The following is a 20,189-nucleotide window of genomic DNA, read 5'->3' on the forward strand; positions in this document are numbered from 1 at the left end:
GGGCCCGGCTGCGCGGCACAAGCAGCAACACCATCACCAGTCAGTCCTCTGCCCCTTCTCTTGGCAGCCGGAGAGAGAGCGAGGCAAAGTAGGACGGTGCCTGACTGAGCAGGACATGGGGCAGGCGCGCCGCTGTTCCTGTCTGCAGTACGGGCCCCGTCCGTAATGGGGCCAGGCTGGACTCCCAGTGAGAAACGGGAATAATGATGCCTTTTGTGAGCAAGGCTTTGCGCTGCCCTCAGGACTCTGCGACATGCAAGGGCATGGGCTAACCCAAGAACAGAGCTACAGACGGTCTGCCAGGAGCAGTTTTACATAGTGCAGGTCAGCCCAGAAATGACATCAAGACTTTTATCAGAGAGGCTTAAACACAGCTGAAGGATGAAGAAGAATAAAATCAGCAGAAAAAAGAATAAAACCAGAGCTGTCTTGCCATTGTGACCAGAGTTACAAGTAGGCACTTTGGTAATGGTTCTCAGAGGACAAGGGATTAAGCAGCATCCACAAACACAAGGCCCATTGTCACACACCAGCAGTTTTACCCAGAGAAACCACTTTGCCATGAATTTTCCTAGCAGACCTTAGAAAAGCACTATATGTCCAGCTCCTTAGCCACAGCACAAAACCACCACTTCACGCCCCTTTTGGACAGGCAGCTGTGCCCACAGCTTGCTGATGTAGCATTTAGAGCCAAATCACAACAAAAAATGTGACAGGTGTGGCATAATGTGACCTAGAACACAAAGCCCTGAGGACATCACTTATTCTGAAAGGCTAAAACCCAACCCACGACATCTCAGAGAAAACAGGGGGTTTGCTATTTTACATACACCTCCAATGCAGGCTGCAGTCAGAAGGGGCCCTTCCCCAGACAGGTATAGCCAAGCGTTCCAGTTCATTTACTGGACAGGCATCTTTCCCTGTAAACAGAAGGCCAACAGGCTCGTTGAATTAAACTTAGCACAAACAATGACATTGCTGCCGTCACCAACCCAGCATCACTTGGTCAAAGCAGTTGGGAATGTGGCTGCTGTTTGCACAAACCCAAGAAACCACAGCCACGTGATGCAACTTGGAGGAATAATGTGTCACTACTCAGTCCCTGCTTGGGACAGTGGTGTTTGTCAGCTATGCACTTTTAGTTGCATGTCCAAGTTAGGCCTCCACACCCTTGTGAAGTAGGAGGTATTTTTATTCCCACTCTCCAAGCAATCCACTTAAGACAGGGGTTGTAATGACTTCACTGATAGCACACAGGAAGCCTGCAGCTGAACACAGCTCAGCTTTCCGTGCTGCATCTCGGCACTTCATACAGAAGATTATCCAATCCGTGAAAAATCTGATGCTCACTCAACCTTTTCCCCCGGTAACAGCGACTTGTGACAGTAACACTAAAAAGCAAGAATCCTGGCAAATGGAGGAAAGGCACCTGCCAAGAGGGCAGCTGCCCTTGCTTCATTCACCAGGGAAATCCACACAGAGGGAATGCTGTTTGTTGAAGAACCACCTTAAAAACAACAAGCCTGTGATATAAAGCAGCTTAAGTTTTAATAAAAGTCTGTCTATTCAAAGTAAATTAAAGGAAAATCCAGGGGTGAAACCAAAATAAATACAGCTCTGTGGTATTACAGTTGTACTAGGGAAGCTGGCCTCTCCATGAATCTGACTGCTAAACAGTCACTCTTCAGAGAGAGAGGTTCTGTGATCTCATACAGTTTAGGAACTGATGCTCTGCTGTTAAAACTGATAGATCAACTGAAATACAATTTTCAAACCTGGTATCTTTTTACTTTGATGCATATAAATGGCCTGTTTCTCTATTCTGCTAGCTTCCACATCAAATCAATGCTTTATCTTTTGCTTTCCTCAACCGTATGTCTCTGTGGCACCATTTCCAGCCTTTCCTCCATCTATCGGTTTTCCTCTACTCAAGCAGTATCCCCTTTTTGGGTCAACTGCATGCTACAGTTCACCTGTAGTAGGGGATTTTATGCAAGTTGTGTGAAAACCCAGCATCTCAAAGTCAATTTTAAATGCTTCATAATAATAAAAATCAAACGGGTGATTATAGGAAGCACAACTTAAGCACACACACTTTATTTATGTGGCATCAACACAAATAATTTAAAACACACGTGCAGTACAGATTCTCACACTTCAACACGATTTACAGCAAATCTGCAGACATAAATGGGTTTACTTGAGAGCTGCTTCATCCAGAAAGAGCAGTACTCCATCTACAACCAATGTGTTTATTTGAACATGGCTGCTGGTCTGATCTCCACCTATGCATATTCTGAAGGATGCATATCTGCACTTCCTTAAGGGTGTGTCTTACAGCCATGTGAAATCCTGCTTATTTACAACCACTGGAAGCTTTTTTTTCACTTGCTTTCTCAACATCGCCTGATTTACCAACTGTTGGATCCAATCTTGGTCCAAGTTGCTTCAGCAGCGGCAAACTGCTTCTGGCATATACCTTACCCTCCAGACAGCCTTGAAGGATCGGAGTTGTGTATTGAAATCACCACTGAAACATTAACAGAAATATCTGTGAATGGACCTACCAACAGCTTTATGATGTGTACTAGACCCACAGATATGCAAAACAGTAGCATCACCAGTGGCACAGAGGAAGGGCACAACAGTGCACTGGGAAGAGCACCCACTTACATATGACTATATATGCTTACAGTACACTCATGGAAAGCTTTCTACATTGATCCCAACCACCAAGCCAAGGAGTGATATTTATAAATTTTATGAATAATGTTTTGTATTTATAATGCTGTTATAAGCAGCAGTTAACAATTATATACTTATTTGCTCCTTCTACTGTTCCATAAAAAGTGTAAAGCAGCCACCACAGGAATATATATTAGTACCCAGAGGTTTGGCAAAGAAAGCAAGTTGTATTCAACCCAGACAAGCAAACAATGCCAGAGAAAAGAAAAAAAATCATAACCATTATTTTGATTAAGGTACAATTCAGCATTTATATGTATAGATATGAAGTCTTGCATCACACTGTAAAGTTCTGTTTTAAATTAAGCTAAAGTTTATTGTGTGTCCCTGCCTGACATATAACATTTCAATTTTGCAAGCTCATTAGCCCTTTTGTTTGACTTTAGGGTCCTGCTGCCACCTAGCCAAGTACCCTTTCCAGTTACCTCACAGGTACCCCCAGGTCTCTGGAACCACTGAAAACCAGCAACGAGAACATTTTATCCTTTAGCTTGACTCTAAACTGTATTTATACTGAGATTACATTTGCTCTCCATTTTGTCATCCTCACACAGCAGCAGATGGCATGAGCAGATCTGCTTTGTGTCAACAGTAAAGGCATGGATTTTGGACAGAAGACAGGCTGAAGACAAGTTGTCTCAATCTCAAAAAGCAGTTTGGAGGTGGTCATAGCGAAGAGGGAAATAGAAGATTTCAAAGGTATGTGTTCAGCTCCACAGTTGAGATTATAGCAGGAGAAATAGGTCTTCCTGGCCACAAACGGTGTTGTGACACAAGCCTGAGCAAAGTGGTCACACACACTGCAGAAAGTTTGTTTATAAAAGACTGAGTTTAAGAGCAGCACACTTGTAAGTCACAAGGTGCCTACATTTGCTACTTTATTGAAAACTGGTAACAGTGACAAGTCAGTGTCTACCCTGTAACCGCCTTTGGCTTCATCAATAACTATGAGGTGTTTTTTTCTACAACAGGCAGAGAGCAAAAAATGATAAATGATATTATCACTTCATCCATAACATGAGAAACAATCAATAGCAACAAGAACAGCAAATTAGCTCAAAATATCAGTAAAGCTCCACTAGGAACTCAAAAAAGTTATATTTATATTAAGGTTTTTCGGAAAGGATGAACAAAATGAGAAGAATGAAGGGTTCATCAAATATCACTTAAAAAAATGAAAACAAAGGAAGAGAAGAGTGAATGCTACCATATGTACCAAACAGAAATCGTGATCTCAAAGGCACTGTATTTCTGATATGTGTTGGTGCATCTATTGTTCTGAAATCCCAAATGTCAAGTTAAACCAGGTTCACCAAGTGTGTATGGATCAAAGCTGAAGAACATGAATGTGTTGAAGGAAGCAGCAACAGCAGCAGCTCAACTCTACCAGCACTGAACTAGGACCCGAGCTCCATTAATAAAGGATGAGATGGGCACACTCAGTCTCTACACGGAAAAGTGATTTGAAATAAAGAACAGAGTTCATTTCTATCACCTGCATTTCAGTCAGTCCTCCTGAGTCAGCCCACTTCAAATGACAAAAGCTCTCTGCAAAACATACACTGGAAGGACACTTGCTTCCTGAGCAGCTGTTCCAGGTGAGTTTGTGGCAAGTAAAATTCTGAGTCAAAGAATCGCCACGGAGTTGGAGAGAAGCATCAGATTCAGACCTTAGTTTGGAGGACTCCTAAAAACTTACCACTGTTATAAAAATAATTTCTATAATTAAAAGTTATTATTCAGTATCCTAGGCAAGTTCCAATACTACTGCATTCTGCTTCAAGCCTCCCCTGTTTCCACCAAAAAGGTTATTTACTTTCTGTACTAAGGTGTTGCATAGCATTATATAGCACCTTCTTTCAGTGAGGATGAAGCAGTTCTACATGATACCTTTCATTCCACAACAGTAAAACACTGCAATGACACAGTCTCAGGAGGCAGAGGGTTTTCCTCTTTCTAGATTGCAAAACAATATGCTTGGCACTACAACATAATGGAACAATAAATTCGAAAATATTTGAAAATAAACAACTCAAATCTAACATCCTCATAAAAGTGTCTTCCATAAATACAAAGTTTGCTGAGTAAAAGCCTGGTAATAGCTCCAGGTGACACTGGAGCTCAAGTGACATGCAATATCCATCTCAAAGAAGATAAAATCCCTTTTTTTCTTCCAGTGGGGAAAAGGGGGAGAAGAAAACAGCAGCAAGTGAAGGTTTGCCAGTGAAGCTAAGCATTTATCATTCTGAGTGCCCAAAAAGATGTCTTTCAACACCTGTATTTCACCAAGTACGTCAAAGGAAGAATTCTTATTAAGCAGAGTGCCTGCTGATAGGCTGCACGGGGTGCATACAGCACACTGTAAAGACTGAGATACTGAATTTATACCATTGCAGCTGCTGTTAGTTCCTTCCCAGAGATAACACAAGTGACAATTCCATCTCACATTTTACCATTCCTCTTTTTTTCTTGCCCTAATTTTAAAGTTTAACTAGGCTACACTCCAGGGAAGCATTAGTGCACTATGTACTTGATACAGAAAAGCTAAAATGAAAGGCTCCTGTTATTTTCCTTCCCTCTCCCAAATACACTGGACCTCAAGCTTCATATAAAGAGGTAAAACTTGGCTAAGAAGTTCTCCCCAGGGATTGTTTAATATATTCAGAGCTACTTGCTACATATATACAGAACTCTCCCTGTAAGTTTTACAACATGACTACTGTTTTCACAGACTTAGTTAAATATGGCATGGAAAATAAAACCCTGATTGCAAATTGGAACAAAACCCTAGGCTAAGGAGTCAAAGGCGTAATCAGCACAGGAAAGGAGGGTATCTGTGTCAGCACTGTCATTGGTCAGGACTATCTACGCTTGGGTGGGAAAGGATAGAAGAAAAAAGGGGAGATGCTGGGAGTGAACTTGCAGAGTTTTCCCAGACAGATGGAGAAACACTAAGGAAATACAAGTTTCCCTCCTTTTTGGTGCTAAGAATGGCTTCATTTCAGTATAGCAAATGATTTTAGCTGGTAATGTCAAATTTAGATGACAGCACCAGGGAGAAACAATTAACGAAATAAGCATGAAATTTATTCTATGAGATTTTTCTCCAGGCATGCATTACAAAATATAACACACAGAGCTTACATTATGTAATGAGAAACTATTCGTTGTAATTCCTGGCACTTACAGAGTAACTCCTTAGCTACTACTTCTGAGGAGCAGGACCACAAAATCCAGAAGTCACAAAATTAACTTGATTCACACCCAGACGAGCGCACATTTGCATTCCACATACAACCCAGCACACAGATGCTGCATCCAAGCTAATTTGATTTCTTAATACCACCCAGGCCCAGTACAGATCAGAGCAACAGGAGGCCAACACAGATTTCGCCATGTAAACAATGCCATGAAGTACCTAACTTATAACCTGAAATAGTTCAAATTTATTACACAGATGAAAAACTTTCCAGCAGGCGTTCAGCAAATGAGTAAGTATGAGTAGTGTTTGCATTGGGGCAGCTCAGCCCAGAGGAGGGGCACTTCCCAGCTCTGCAGTAAAACCTGTTTGGTCAGTGTGCGTGCGAAGGCGTGTGCTGCACATGGACACTGGGCTTCAGACAGACACTACCAAGGTGACTAGCACCGGGGCTCACCTCTGCTGAAGTTACACTGCTGGATTTCAAAACAGTCGTGGAAGTAAAAGCATGAAGGACTTGCCTTTGAGGAACCTCAAACCTGACGTACTGCTGATTAGGGATTTCAAGCCTTTCGAAAAAAATTAACATTTCTTATTCAGGATATTAAATGAGAGATTTGCAAACCTACTGAAAAAAAATGTTTTTTGGAAGTTTCTTAGGACAATTTTTGACACTTGGATATATCCAAAATCTTGCACACAAGAACCTACAATACTCTCACAGCACCCAAGAGAGCTCTCTTGGGTCTTTGCTGTGTCTGCCAGTCTTGCCTGAGTGAGAGCCCTGTTGCATGTGGGATATACCCACTTATGTAGGCACAGCCACACAGGACTGCAGAGCATGAGTAACCTGCCTGTCATTTTCCCAGAACTTCTTACAAAAATACAGCCAGTTTTCATGCTCTGATTTTCTGATGAAATAAATGGATTCAGTACATTCACTCACCCTTTTGATTTGAATACTTGGATGGCATAAAAAACTTCCAGCATCTTACATAACCCAATATGATCATATGATGTTGAGATCAACCCTATCCTACAAATTCGGGACACATCTGGACAAGAGTGGCAGGATAATACAATTTAAGGTTAAGACTACCATATGCTTCTTTTCAGGGCTCTGCAGTAATATATTCTGGAAGTGCACTGGCCTAGTTTAATAAGGAACTGGTGGATTAAAAAAAGCTTGTGTACACAGGATTGTTGGGTTTGTATCACATTCACTGTTTCTAAATAACATTTTTTCAAAAGCAAGTTAAGTCACTGAGGGAAATGATGATAGTAGTAAAAAAACAACAAAAAACACCCAAAAAAGAAAAATTCATGGAAAACATCACTTCTTTATACAAACCACACGTACTTGAATTATCTCAAACTATCAGAATTTTCCTTTTTAGGCTCACAATATCTGAAGGCAGTTTTTTTAAAAAGTCCCTCCTGGAAGCCTACGCAGGTCATGAGAAGGTCTACTTATAACAGAAGTGCCTTCCAAATTGTGGCTAGATTATCACTTTACAGGACACAAGTACTTTTATTACTGTGACATGCTCACGCTCTGTAAACTCTGATTAAGAGGCAGTCACAGATTACATCTGCAGGAAGAAACACCATAAAATGTAGGAAATTAACCCAAATCTCATCTGATCAAGGGAAAAGTTAGCATGTACAATGGAAAAGCCCTGAGTTTAAGTCAATCATGGAGAAAGACATGGGTTTAAAAATAACACCGTGAAGCACACATCTGTCACTGAGCAACACTGCTGTATATAAAGCTTTTCTGATGCTGTCTTGCTTAAAACCTTCATTTTGCCTAGAATTTGTTCTATGGCTACATTTACACCTTTTTTCCCAGAGTCCATTACAACTCCTGAATGCATGTTTATCTACTAGGAAACGAAAGCACTGGCTGACAGAAGAGCTTTGCTGTTCTGGTTAGACAAGATTGTCATTTGTCATGTTTTAGCAATGCAGTAAGAAAATTAGCCTTGCCTGCTCTCTGGTACAAAAAAAGTCACAGTTAAGGTCCTGGACAGAAACTGAGGAAAGGTCACTACAGTGTCTACGAAATGTCTATGAAGACTGTTCTGCATGAACTTTGCTAAATAAGTCTCTACCCCAATTCCACAGCCAAACCCAAAGAAATTACTATAATCTACATTTTGCATGCCTCGTTTAGCATACTTTTCCTGAACTACTTGCTTTCAGGACTCTGTCTGTATCAATACGTCCTGAGACTAGGATCAATGGGTAATGATGCCAAACTATCATAATTCCTACTTAGCTACTGAGAAATACCATTACCACGAACGTGGCAAAGACATCTTTTTCAAATGCTTGATGAAAATTGCTTCATGGCTGGGAAGAGGCACTGAAGCTGCAGAGTTACTGCAAGGATGCACAGGCAGGCGAGGGCCAGAGGACTGAAAATGCTATGTGGTAACAGGAGAGGAGAAGGACAACTCCAGACTTCTCAGGAGTCCCACTCTGCCACTACTTCCTCTGAGATGCAAATGAAATTGAGCCCCTCTCTACATCAAGATTATATATATACACACACATATATACACACACACACACATAATCAAAATTTATATCTCAAAATTTTGTCTAAATTCAGTGATAACACAATGCCTGAATTGTTTTCACATTTTTCTACGCTTCTCACTGGAGAGGTGAAAGTGAATACTAGAATATGTATTCACCCTGCATCTTGAGCTACTTCTACACTTTGAAGGTACATTATGTGCATCAAGGAAATGTGCTCCAATACACAGTACGTGAACCTTTCCTTTTCAATGTTCTGCTCTAAAAATTGTTTGAAACGGGGGAAAATACATTGCGTTCCACTATGCAAATAGCAACTCCCCTGTTTAATTATAGTGCACTTTGCTGAGAATTGCATCATGACTAGGATACTACTGAGAGGACAAACATTTAACCACTATTCTTAGTTTGTTAGAAAATTTTTCCCATATTACATAAACATGTCCACACCCACACTCGGGCTGCACCATCAATCTTTTAAGTGTTTTTACTTTAGTAAAGGAACAGTTATTTTTTATTTCAGTAGCTTTATTTTTATTAGCATTATGAAACAGGTAGTGAAGAAAGCTGAAGGAGAAAATTTAGTATTTTTTTGCCCTTGTTTTCACCACTGTTGCCTCAACTTTCTGTACTGACATGCTGATTAAAAAAAAAAATCCTTAAAACATTGGAACAGAAAATATCCTTAAACTTCAGAAAAAGAATTCACTTCTAAATGTGCATTGAACAGAAAAGAGTGTCAAGGACTTTCTCCTATTTCTATAAAATGAATAGGGGCACATCTCACAAAAGGAGAAACAGGATGTATTTCTAATTCACACATATTAACCAGAAGCACCAGAAACAAAACCTAGTAGATAATTGAAAATACCATCAAAACTTTACAAACTCTTCCATATGTTGGCCAGAAGTATGAACCATGCAGAATTCCTCTGAACAGATGCAGCCTTATAGAATTTTAATCCTAGACATATCTCTGTCAAGAGTCAGTCAACTCCGGGTAACCACATTTTAGCAAGTCACATTACAACAAGACACCTAAAAGCTAAGAATTAAACACTCAAAAAGCTAACCTTGGTATATTTATTTGCACTCCATATTCAAGTATCTGATTTTACCTCAGAATTCAGGGTTTTTTTTCTTGGGCTGGAGGGTACTAAAATACAGAATACAGATTCTGCTCCCAGTTGCTCTCCTACATGTTCAGTACTAAAGCAAAAAAATGTACAAATGCCATTAAGGATCAAGTGCCGGTCTTCCCAATCCAAACAGTTTTTTGTATATAAAAGTGATCACTCAGAAGAATTTATGTAACTGTGTGAACATTAAAAGGTTGGATCTTAATCTCCTTGAGAATCATCATCAATATGACAAAGCTTTCTTAGGGGACCAGGAAGGGGAGAAGATGAGGGCATGATATTTTAACTCTACAGAGTAGAAGAAAACCTTAATTTTCTTCCCAATACCTGCTCCACATTTGTACAATGAACAAATGGCCAAGTAAATGCAAATTCTAAAAATAATTTTTTTATCATAAAATAATACACTTGTTGCTTTTAATGATACAATGTTCAAAACTCATTGCTGTGGCTGTTTCTGAAAGCAATAAAATATTTTATTCCACAAATTAGGCTTTGCTTTGTTTGCATATGCAAGTGTTCATGCATATTTGGAACCTAATCACAGCGATAGTGCTTTTACACCTGCTGACTACCAATTCCTGCATGAAGTACCTTTTTGCCTGTTTTTTTGCTGTGACTAAATATATAAAGAAACTGGTAAAAATCCACCTCACTGAAGTCAATATCCATATCCATCACAATTTGGGTGCATATCAAAATGTTCAACAGATAAAAATAATACCACTGAGGACTGACACCCTGCTAATCAGTCTGCCGAGCAGTGACAGACACTGCCCTGTAACCCCAGGCCTCTCACCAGCCCCAAGCACTGCAGCCCATCAGATCTTTTGGTTGTCCCTAAAGGAGGAGGGAGGGCAGGGGCACTAAACAAAGATGTTTGCTTCCTACACCAAAAGAAAAGAGACAAGAAATTATGCTTCAGTGTTCAAGGATTCAGAAAGTCCTTCAAGAAACAAGCCTCATCAGATAAAACTTTACCTTTTAAACAGCCAGTTGGAGAAGGAATGACTTTGCATGTAATCAGATGTTAGCAACAGGTTATGTACAGTTCCTCTTATCTTTCACCTCATATGACTATTGCTTTGTCTTCACCAATAGTGGTTTGTTGAGGGACAGTAGTTTTAAAGACAAGACAAAATATGCAAGACTTAACACAGTATAAAATTCACAGATCTGCCAGGTAGGTACAGTCAATGTTGCACACCCCTTCTCGGGGTTGAGTTCATCTGTTTTAACCTTGTAAATAAAACAAATAGTTGTGTCCCCACTATGGTTTTTATAGCTTACATATCCTCATTATTTCACAATAAAAACATGTGCTTTTTTGAGCCAAGATATTTTGCCTACACAAGTACAGCACGCAGCAAAGAGCGGCTGCCACTGCAGACACAGCACTTCCGAGGAAACCTGTGCTTTGCACAAACATTTTAGAAGTCACCCCTCACCCATGCCTCCGAGCTGCCCAAGTAAAACAAGCTATACTGGTAAAATAAACACATTTTGTCAATAATTACACTTGACTTTCTTCCAGTGCAGGTGTACTCTCAAAAACCTTCTTCATACCCCAACCAACAATGCCAGAAGACATTTGGAGCAGAGACAAGATGTACACGGGTAACACCCAACTTTTCCACCCAATGATTCATACGTTTCCTCCAGTGGCATGCCAGGCTCATACACCACAGAACCTACCCAACGCTTCCCTGAAAAGCCTGATTTACTGGGATTGCACAAATCAAAGGCACTGCACGTGCAGGGAATGATGCAGCCACCTACCTCCTGCTCAGGAGCCCGCAGAAGAAAGCAGCCAAAGTAGGGTGGCTGCCCTTGTCCAGAGCTCCTTTCCAGGGGCCCTTGGGGAAGCAGGGGCAATTAGGTGCCAACCACAGAATGAGCTACCAGACCCAGATGCTTAGAAACACTATATGCCAGTACACACAGCAACCAGAGCGGCAGGCTCTGGGGTCAGAACCAGCCTTCAGCTCTTGTCTGCCTTTCATCTAGTTACTGCTGTAGCGAACCCAAAGTTTAATCAGCCCAAAGCACACTTTCCAGAAAGGCATCTGGTTTCAACTCATGTATCTGACAAGGAAGAAAAATTACAGAGCAAAATAACAGATTTGTTTCAATGGCAGATCACATCCATTGTTAAAGCGCACATCCTTTGAATATTTCAAATCTCCTAATTTTAACATCCATTTATGTTTCCAATTATGATTGTCATCCTTTCTCTGCTAGATTATAGCTTCCTTCTTCCCCTTTTCTTTAAACTTCATTAGTTAGCTATTATATTCATCTCTTGATGATGGAAGCCTATTCAACCTAAGGCGACTGAAGGCCCACACCAAGACCTTAAACCATCTTGTCCGGGAGCTGCTTTATGCTGATGATGCCGCCCTTGTCGCCCACACAGAAGTAGCTCTGCAGTATTTAACATCCTGCTTTGCAGAAGTTGCTGATCTTTTTGGGCTGAAAGTCTGCTTAAAGAAGACTGAAGTTCTCTATCAACCTGCACCTCGGGAAGTCTTCCATCATCCCCATATCACCATTGGCGAATCAGAGCTCAAATCAGTCCAGCAGTTTAATTACCTGGGAAGCATCATCTCCTTGGACGGTGAGATTGACGGAGAGATTGACTGCAGGTTAGCAAAGGCATACAGTGCTTTCGGAAAGCTTCATAAAAGAGTTTGGCGTAATAAACACTTGAAGAAAAGTACAAAGATCAGTGTTTACAGAGCCATAGTGCTGTCTACTCTCTTATATGGATCTGAATCATGGGTCATCTACTGTCACCACCTGCGACTCCTAGAACACTTCCATCAACGCTGCCTCCGTACAATCCTAAACATCCAATGGTCAGATTATGTGACCAATACATCTGTTCTAGAACAGGCAGCAGTCACAAGCATTGAGGCCATGTTGATGAGAACACAGCTGCGCTGGGCAGGGCACGTCTCCAGGATGAAGGACCAACCACCGCCTCCCTAAGATCTTGCTCTATGGTGAACTTGCCACCGGCTGCCGCAAGAGAGGAGCCCCGAAGAGGAGATACAAGGACTCCCTGAAACAACATCTCAGCCTTGGCCATATTGATCAACAGAACTGGTCTACTCTGGCCTCCAATCGGGAGGCCTGGAGACACACCATCTATAACACTGCTGTTTCCTTTGAGAACGCACACAGGATCACTCTCGAGGAGAAAAGACAACGCAGAAAGAATCGTGTCTTGCAGAATTTACCACCTAAGGAGTCTTTCTGCCGTGCCTTTTGCAATCGGACGTGTCTATCTCGTATTGGTCTTTTTAGCCACCAGCACATCTCTAACAAATGTGGGTAGAGCCCTTCCCAAATCTTCATTTGTGAAGCCCAGCCATGATGATATCCATCTCTTGACCTCATGAATAACTAAAAAAAAAATCTCTTTATGCCTAATTACTAGAAATTTTTTCCGGTCTTTAAATACTGCAGGTCTTTTCTATCTTCCTAATTTAGAAGGTACCCAAGTGCCTACTCAAGACAGTGCAAGCACGACTGCTCAGAAGATCTGAAGCTGTCCTAAAATCTTTATAGGGATGAACAAGCATACAGAACTCCATCTGGATCTCCATTTCCCAACAAATTAAAAGACCTGTTGCAAGGTTAGAACATTTGAGTTTCTAACATTTAGAAATTCAGATAATATTTGCATCCCAAGTCAACAGAAAGAATGCTAGTTCTCATTATTTCAGCAAGGAAAGAAAAATCTATTAAATCATTAATTTACTTATATTATCCAGACAGAAGAGATATAAATATAATATAACCCTTGTGATATAAATATTTAATCAGCTTAGTAACAACTAGGATCATTTCATCCCACATGGATTGTGCTACCTTTGATTAAAAACCTCAAGGAGAAAAAAAAAGACGAAGCTTGTTTTTCTTGTAATCCATTCTTTTTCACTTTCTCACCCACAACCATGGGGAGGGAAGCCACAGCACAGCCATTCAAAATTAGGTTGTAGGAAGCAAATGGAGACCACGTGGCAAAAACGTTATGTCCTCTTCCACATAAAATTAGCTCCTTATCATTGTGTTGCTTCCACTGTAATCCTTGAATACCCTTGAGCAAAGAGCAGTTATCGATTCGAGCCAAATTATCTGACCCAAGGGACCATGTGGAAAGGAACAGGGAACATGATACAGCCTAAAACTTGAATGAGTACATCTTATCATCTGCTAATATGACTATTAGTGTGGAAAGCCACTCAGTTCTACTTTATGCCCGCTGTCTCCAATGCCTTCCTTATTCTCCCCTCTTATACTCAGAAAGGGCAAATGCCTTCTTCCATCCTTTACAAGGAACGTACTAAGAGAGCAGCAATGAAAGACTCCAAAATAAGTTGTGCCCTCCGATTCCTTCAATACTGTCCTTCATCTCACTTTAACAATGCTACTTTTAATGTACAGAACTCAGAACTGAGCTTGCTGAAAAACATGACCCACCCTCACCCTCTCCATTAACGCACTCCATATACTCAAGGATCATTGGGTTGCTTGATGGATGAGAATCCCAGGGCTTAACAGATTGCCATTATGCAAGTCAGAACTTGAAGACATTTCCCAACTTCAACATGTTACATCTCTACTAGAAGTGAAAGCTGAAGTTTACCTTCTTTGGGGCTTCATTTACTGCCTTATTTCTAATTCCAGATAATCAGCTTCCAACAAAACTTGAAAGCCCATGCACTCTTACCATGCAACAAAGGAAGTCAGATTGTCCTCCTGTACTTAGACATCTGCTTTTGTACCACAACTTCTATTAGCAGATTGTTGCTTAAGAGAAACAGACTGGCAATGAGAAACAGCTCAGCAGCTTGGCATTTGTTCTACTTGTGTAACCCTTCACAAACAGCCTTCCATTTCCATGAAGGCAACAAACATCTGCTCTGTGCACATACAAATATTAAATAAACCAAAAGCTGCAATGCTGTTCAAAAATAGGCTGAATGGATAGAAAGAAACAAAGCCACATTGATATTTTCATACTCTAGAACTTCTGGGCGAAATTCTTTAATTTCTAAAAACCGATTTAGAATAAACTAATATTTAAATAGTTCTTAAGCAGTCAACAAATAAAGGTCTATTAACAATGGTCTTCACTAGTCTACCAATGCAAAACACCACTAGGATCTTTTGAAGCCCTTTGAGAGCATCTTTTAGTGACACAGCTAAGCCACTCTATCAGGTAGCTTCTTCAGAGAGGATTATTCCCTTTCAATGCTCCCCGACCAAGCCAACTGGAAATGGTGCATTTGCCTTTTCTGCCAGTTTAACCCTGTGATGCAGCTCACCATGAGGCAATTTCAAAGTCACTGGATATGCAAGAGAAACAGCAGAACCCAGCTAGGGAAAGGAAGTCCCTTTCAAGGGAGGTTTGCCACTGCAGTGACTTGGCTGCACTGTTGAACAGCAGCATGTTTACACTGAGAGCTTCACACATGCACGTGCAAAGAACAGCACCCGACATGGGAAACTATGTTTGTTCCCATAAATGAGAGTGATAAGACTATAAACAGAGCAAAATAACACATAGCTACTTGTTCCATTGTCCCATGCTGCCAGGACGTGGTGCTAAGTACTGCTGTAAGAGGAAGTCAGACATGCTCCAGAACACAGGAAAACACTTGGAGGGACAGGAGACTCAGACTTAAAACTGGAGAGGTACAACCCAAGTGGAGCTGTTCAGCGCACATTCGCATGTCAGACAGCTGTCTGAGAAAACAGCTCACCATGGCTGAAGACTATCAAAAGACAGTCTCCTCACAGATATGCAGTTTTCTTGCCACCCTTTGAAGGATGATTCTACATAGTAACAATAAAGAAAATCAAGCCTGAGCATCATGTCTGAATCTTGAAGCATATGAAGCTTGAAGTATGTATTTGGGACAAATAGGGAATTACATTCCTAAGTAGGAGATGAAGTATGCTCTTAAACACTTTGTTTATAAATATTTTTTTAATCCTCAGAGACTTGTCTGTTTTGAAATTGCATTGCCATATTCCAATATTTACTTATGGGGGAGAAGACAAATTACAACTATTTTTCAAGAACATGACAATGAAAATATTTAACCTGTATTGCAAAATAGTTTGTAACACAGAAACTGCCTCATCATTACCATAGTTACTTATGTTATAGAGCAGATTTACTATTTATATTTATCATATTTACTATCAGATTTACTATTGATAAACTATTCTGTGCATACAGAAGTGGAAATTCACACTTTTTATTTCTTATTGAGAGTGCCATGGTAGCCAAGTTGAGAACTTATTAAGCTATCTAGATTTTCAATACTTGTGAAAATATCAAAAGCTCAATTTATTTATTTAGTCCACTACATTTCTCCAAAACAGTAAGAGAAACTGTCCCTCCCACCATATGTTCTTCAGAATTCCTGTAGTTGGAGTATGCACTGATGGACAGAGCAAAAGCAGCAAACTTACACACAATGTTAACTCCTTTTCAGAGTATAACAGAGAAAAGGGAACTGATAATTCTAAACTGTGTTCTGAAAACCCCAGAACCTTACTTTTAGTTCTGAACCGTTTTTAGGAGAGCTGTTAGTTATTCATAGGACTTCTCTAATACACTACTACTTTGCCCTGTAATTCCACTATTGATCACATACTATGTTATTGACTACAAAGTTCTCAAACAAAGAGCAAAGGTACAGTTTTTTTCCTTAAAAGGAGAGCATAAAGAGGAGACATGAACTCTGACTTGGTCAAGTCGCCTCTATGAAAGTAAAATTTATTTTTGTAATCTGTAGCAGTGGAGTTGACTTTAAAGCAATGTGGTCCCAATTTGTACTATTTTAAATCAGGATGTTCAAATATGAATAATGTTCAAAATTTTAGACAGGAAGAGGCCAAAGGGGCTACTGTTCATATAATCATGGAATGGAATTGGAATAGCTGTAAAAATCTAAACTAATAGACTGAGTATTGGAGCAACATGACTGCCACACTTACACAGACATCCCTCCAAGCCAAAAGAAAAATCACTTGTTGCTACCCTGTACACTTTTTCTGGTGCTACGAATTTATTAGGATTGCACTCAGAAAGGGCTACAATTACTTTCTAAGTGGTTTAAGCTACATGTTCCCTCCCTGCCACTGTATCCTCTCTTTCTTGCAAAACTCACTCTTCAAAGCTTAGTAGTCAGGGACAAAAACTAATCCATAAAACCAAAAAAAAAAACAAAAAAACAAAAAAACAAACCAAAAAACAAACAAACAAACAAACAAACAACAAAAACCGGGATTTGGGAAGAAATCCTGCAAGGAAAGGGAGAAGATAACGGCCAGTTTCTCTCTCTGCCACAGTTCTACAGGTAAATCCCAATGGGCCCAGCTGTGCAACACGAGGCTGTTTCACCAGGGCTGAGCCAAGGACCTCACTGGAGGCTGGAGCTCTCCACAGGCTCTCGCTCCGGCTGGCAGCTGGTGCGGGCACACAGTCACTGCCTGTCTTTTGTTTTTCAGAACAAGGAGAAAACACATTTTTCCCCTCCCTTGTCTGGGAAACAGGAAACAGATTCTTATAAAGACTCTCCCACATACAGACTGGGCAGGAAAAAGGTGGAGTTTGGCAACATTAAGATTTGTTCTTCAAATGCAGACCAGTAATTATTCTAAGGTAAGCGACAGGATGGCTGGGCTTACTAATGTTTACTCACCCTGATGCTGCTGTTTTCAAACGTATTTATATTTCATGCAGACTTACTCATAAATGTAAAAATCAGTTATTTTTACCTGAGTTTTCAGGTGGTTAGACCCTCGCACAGACTTTATTTACCTTTACAGAAATGTAACTAGTGCAAATAAATACGTCTTTTTCAATATCTGTACAAGTCAATCCATTCTTAAGCGCCTTATAAAGTGACTAGACATTTTTATCCATGTTTTATAAATGAGACTATACTGTTTCAAGTGCAGAATATAGCTCCCCAGAGCACAGGAAAAGTTCTACACCTCCACTTCAGAAACCAAAAGCTAGTACCATTATTGTCTTTACCTCAGGGGGAAAAAAAATTCATTAGGAGAGAAACGTATGTGGGCTTTCTAGGAAGGTCAGCCACTTGATAACTAACTTGTATGTGTGAAAGGACAGATACTGTTGATCCTACATATTCCAGGAGCACGTACTAAAAACTAGTAACAGGAAGAGAATTAGCATGAACAGCAGGAAGGTTCTTCACTGAAAAGAATCCTGAGATGCTGTTTTGACACTACTTGTTATGAGCTACCCCAAAAAAAAAAAATCCTAAAATAGCTTGATTGCATCACACATGAAGTTAGATATGTTATCCACCTTCACAGAAAGCACCTAACATCCAGACTGCTTTGTATTAGAGCACTAATCTGGATGGGAAGCAATCTCTCTTCAAAAGTCACATTCCAACGACTGTGAAATGAATTTTTTTAGTGAAAAAATGAAATGAACCTGCAAAAAATCTGATTGCTTTCAGTTCCTGCATAGCAACCTTAGCTTGTGCTTGTCGAGGTCATACTGAACAGTCTTTTAGAGCTTGGGAAAAAAAAGATTTTTTTAATAATCTTAAGTGCAGTGTCTTAAGCATATTTAAAAAAAGGCATTTAACGCCATAAAAATATTTAAATATGTAGTCAATGTAATTGCTCTTCAGAGTGTTCTGTGAGCAATCACTCATTACAAAAATGCTCTAAACAAGCTCCATGAAATCAAATTATAATGAAAAAATGATTAAATTCCCCTCAGAAAACTGCCTTGTTACCGTACCTAGAATACACCCATAATTAAAACTGACTGGGAAAGCAAAGACTTGTCTTCAAAAGTAATACGTTGAACACCTTTGAGTAATGTAGCTGCATGACTGCCATGGAATAAAGCTCCCAAGCCAATAAACCAGGCACGCAGAGTCAGCGTGGTGCCACCAGCTACCTCACATTCAGCATGAGCATCTTCCCTGCCAACACATGATGCTTCCTCACCTTTAACATCCATGGGCATCAGTGCTGTTCTCTCCCACACAGAGTAAATCGAAGAACTCACATTTTCTTCTAGCTAAGCCAGTAGCACTAAATAAAGTGATGGTTTATGCTGCATTGTTGGCAGGACAGAGATTTGGGAATTAGAGATTTTTCAAAATCGTTAACAGGTCTTGCTTTTTCCTTTCTTAGCTTTAGAGTGGACCATAGTCAAGAGTTCTCTCAAGACAGCTGTGAGGAAGGAAACTTCAATTTACATCATCATTATTGTAGGTATAGTTTGACAGTGGGCACAGGAAGAAAACATGCTCCCATTTTATTTCAGTGGAAAGCCTATTTTCACTGAAAAAATGCTATTTAAATGGCTACGTTTAATGCATTTATTCAGTATGCTTTCACAGTAAGAATTCATTAAAAAGCTCTAGTCCTCAGAACATCTTAGGGGGAAGAAGCAGAAATAAACTGTCCATTGCATATCAAGCTACTGAGTAACTAGTGTAAAAGTTCACAGTTAATTTACTGCCCCCTAGTTATGATTAATGAGCTATAAATTGGCCTGTTAATAGTTCAGTTGTAAAACAAATAAATTATATGGCTACTTTTAGTGGGCACTTCTCACCCTGTGCATATACAACCTTCATTATAATCCCTGACCACACTGCCCACTCCACAAAGCAATCTACTAGGAGGGAGGGAGGGAGAGAGAGGGAAGGAGGGAGTTGGCAGAAAAGGTGCCAAAAAACCCCTCCAAAACAGTTAAACCTCTGAAATGTTTTGTTGTTCCCTTTTCTGGCCCCAGATCGTTCATGAAACAACATCTTTGTAATAGTCAAATCTTAATATGAGCACTTATCACCACCCAAGGTTCTGTGTAAGAGTAAGGATGACAGTTTTCTCGAATTTGTGTCACAACATTGTTTTGTATCAAGAGGCGAGACATTTCCACTAAGTAAGGATATAGGCTATGGTGGGAAGAAAAAAAGATTAGAAAAAAAAAAAAGAGAGAGAGAAGAATACGCACACACAAGACCTGCAACAGCACAGCCTGGAGTTCTGAATTAAATCTCTGCTTCTGGTAGAGACTAATAAAATATCTGTGAAGATATAGTCTTATGGGTTGTTCTTTGATTTAGGTATTTCCAAAGGGTGGGAGACTAACTGATCAGGCCAGTTTTAAGAGTATGTATTAAAATGCGCATAATTCTGTGTCACAGCCTGAGTCTTACTTCTTAATTACTTTTTCACATTAAAAAAAAGAAAAAAAAGACTTTTCTGACTAAAATATCATCTGACAGAAACTACTGCAGTTTCAGAATTACATTACAAAATTATTCTATACTACGTGCTCCACTGATATGTGTAACTGGTTGACCAAGAGGTTACCCCCCCAAAAAATTTGATATTTAATGTGAATACTTATTTTCTGTAAGTCATCTGCAGCATTCACCATGAAGAAGGCCCAGTTCCAAATCCATATTTGGGAATAGCTCTATTAATATAACAACGATGACTCACAGTGCAAGTTCTAATGAAATCTTCTATTT

The 20,189-nt window shown here is 40.0% G+C and overlaps 1 protein-coding gene across 5 annotated transcripts in view; it reads right to left on the reverse strand.

The window, feature by feature from the left end:
* The window catches only part of MOB2 (MOB kinase activator 2), a 124,139-nt gene that overhangs the window by 32,113 nt on the left and 71,837 nt on the right, over positions 1 to 20,189 (reverse strand). The gene's annotated exons all lie outside the window — the stretch shown is intronic.

Source organism: Manacus candei, unplaced genomic scaffold, assembly GCF_025592945.1.
Source record: "Manacus candei isolate 608988 ecotype Guabito, Panama unplaced genomic scaffold, ASM2559294v1 h1tg000060l, whole genome shotgun sequence".
NCBI lineage: Eukaryota > Metazoa > Chordata > Aves > Passeriformes > Pipridae > Manacus > Manacus candei.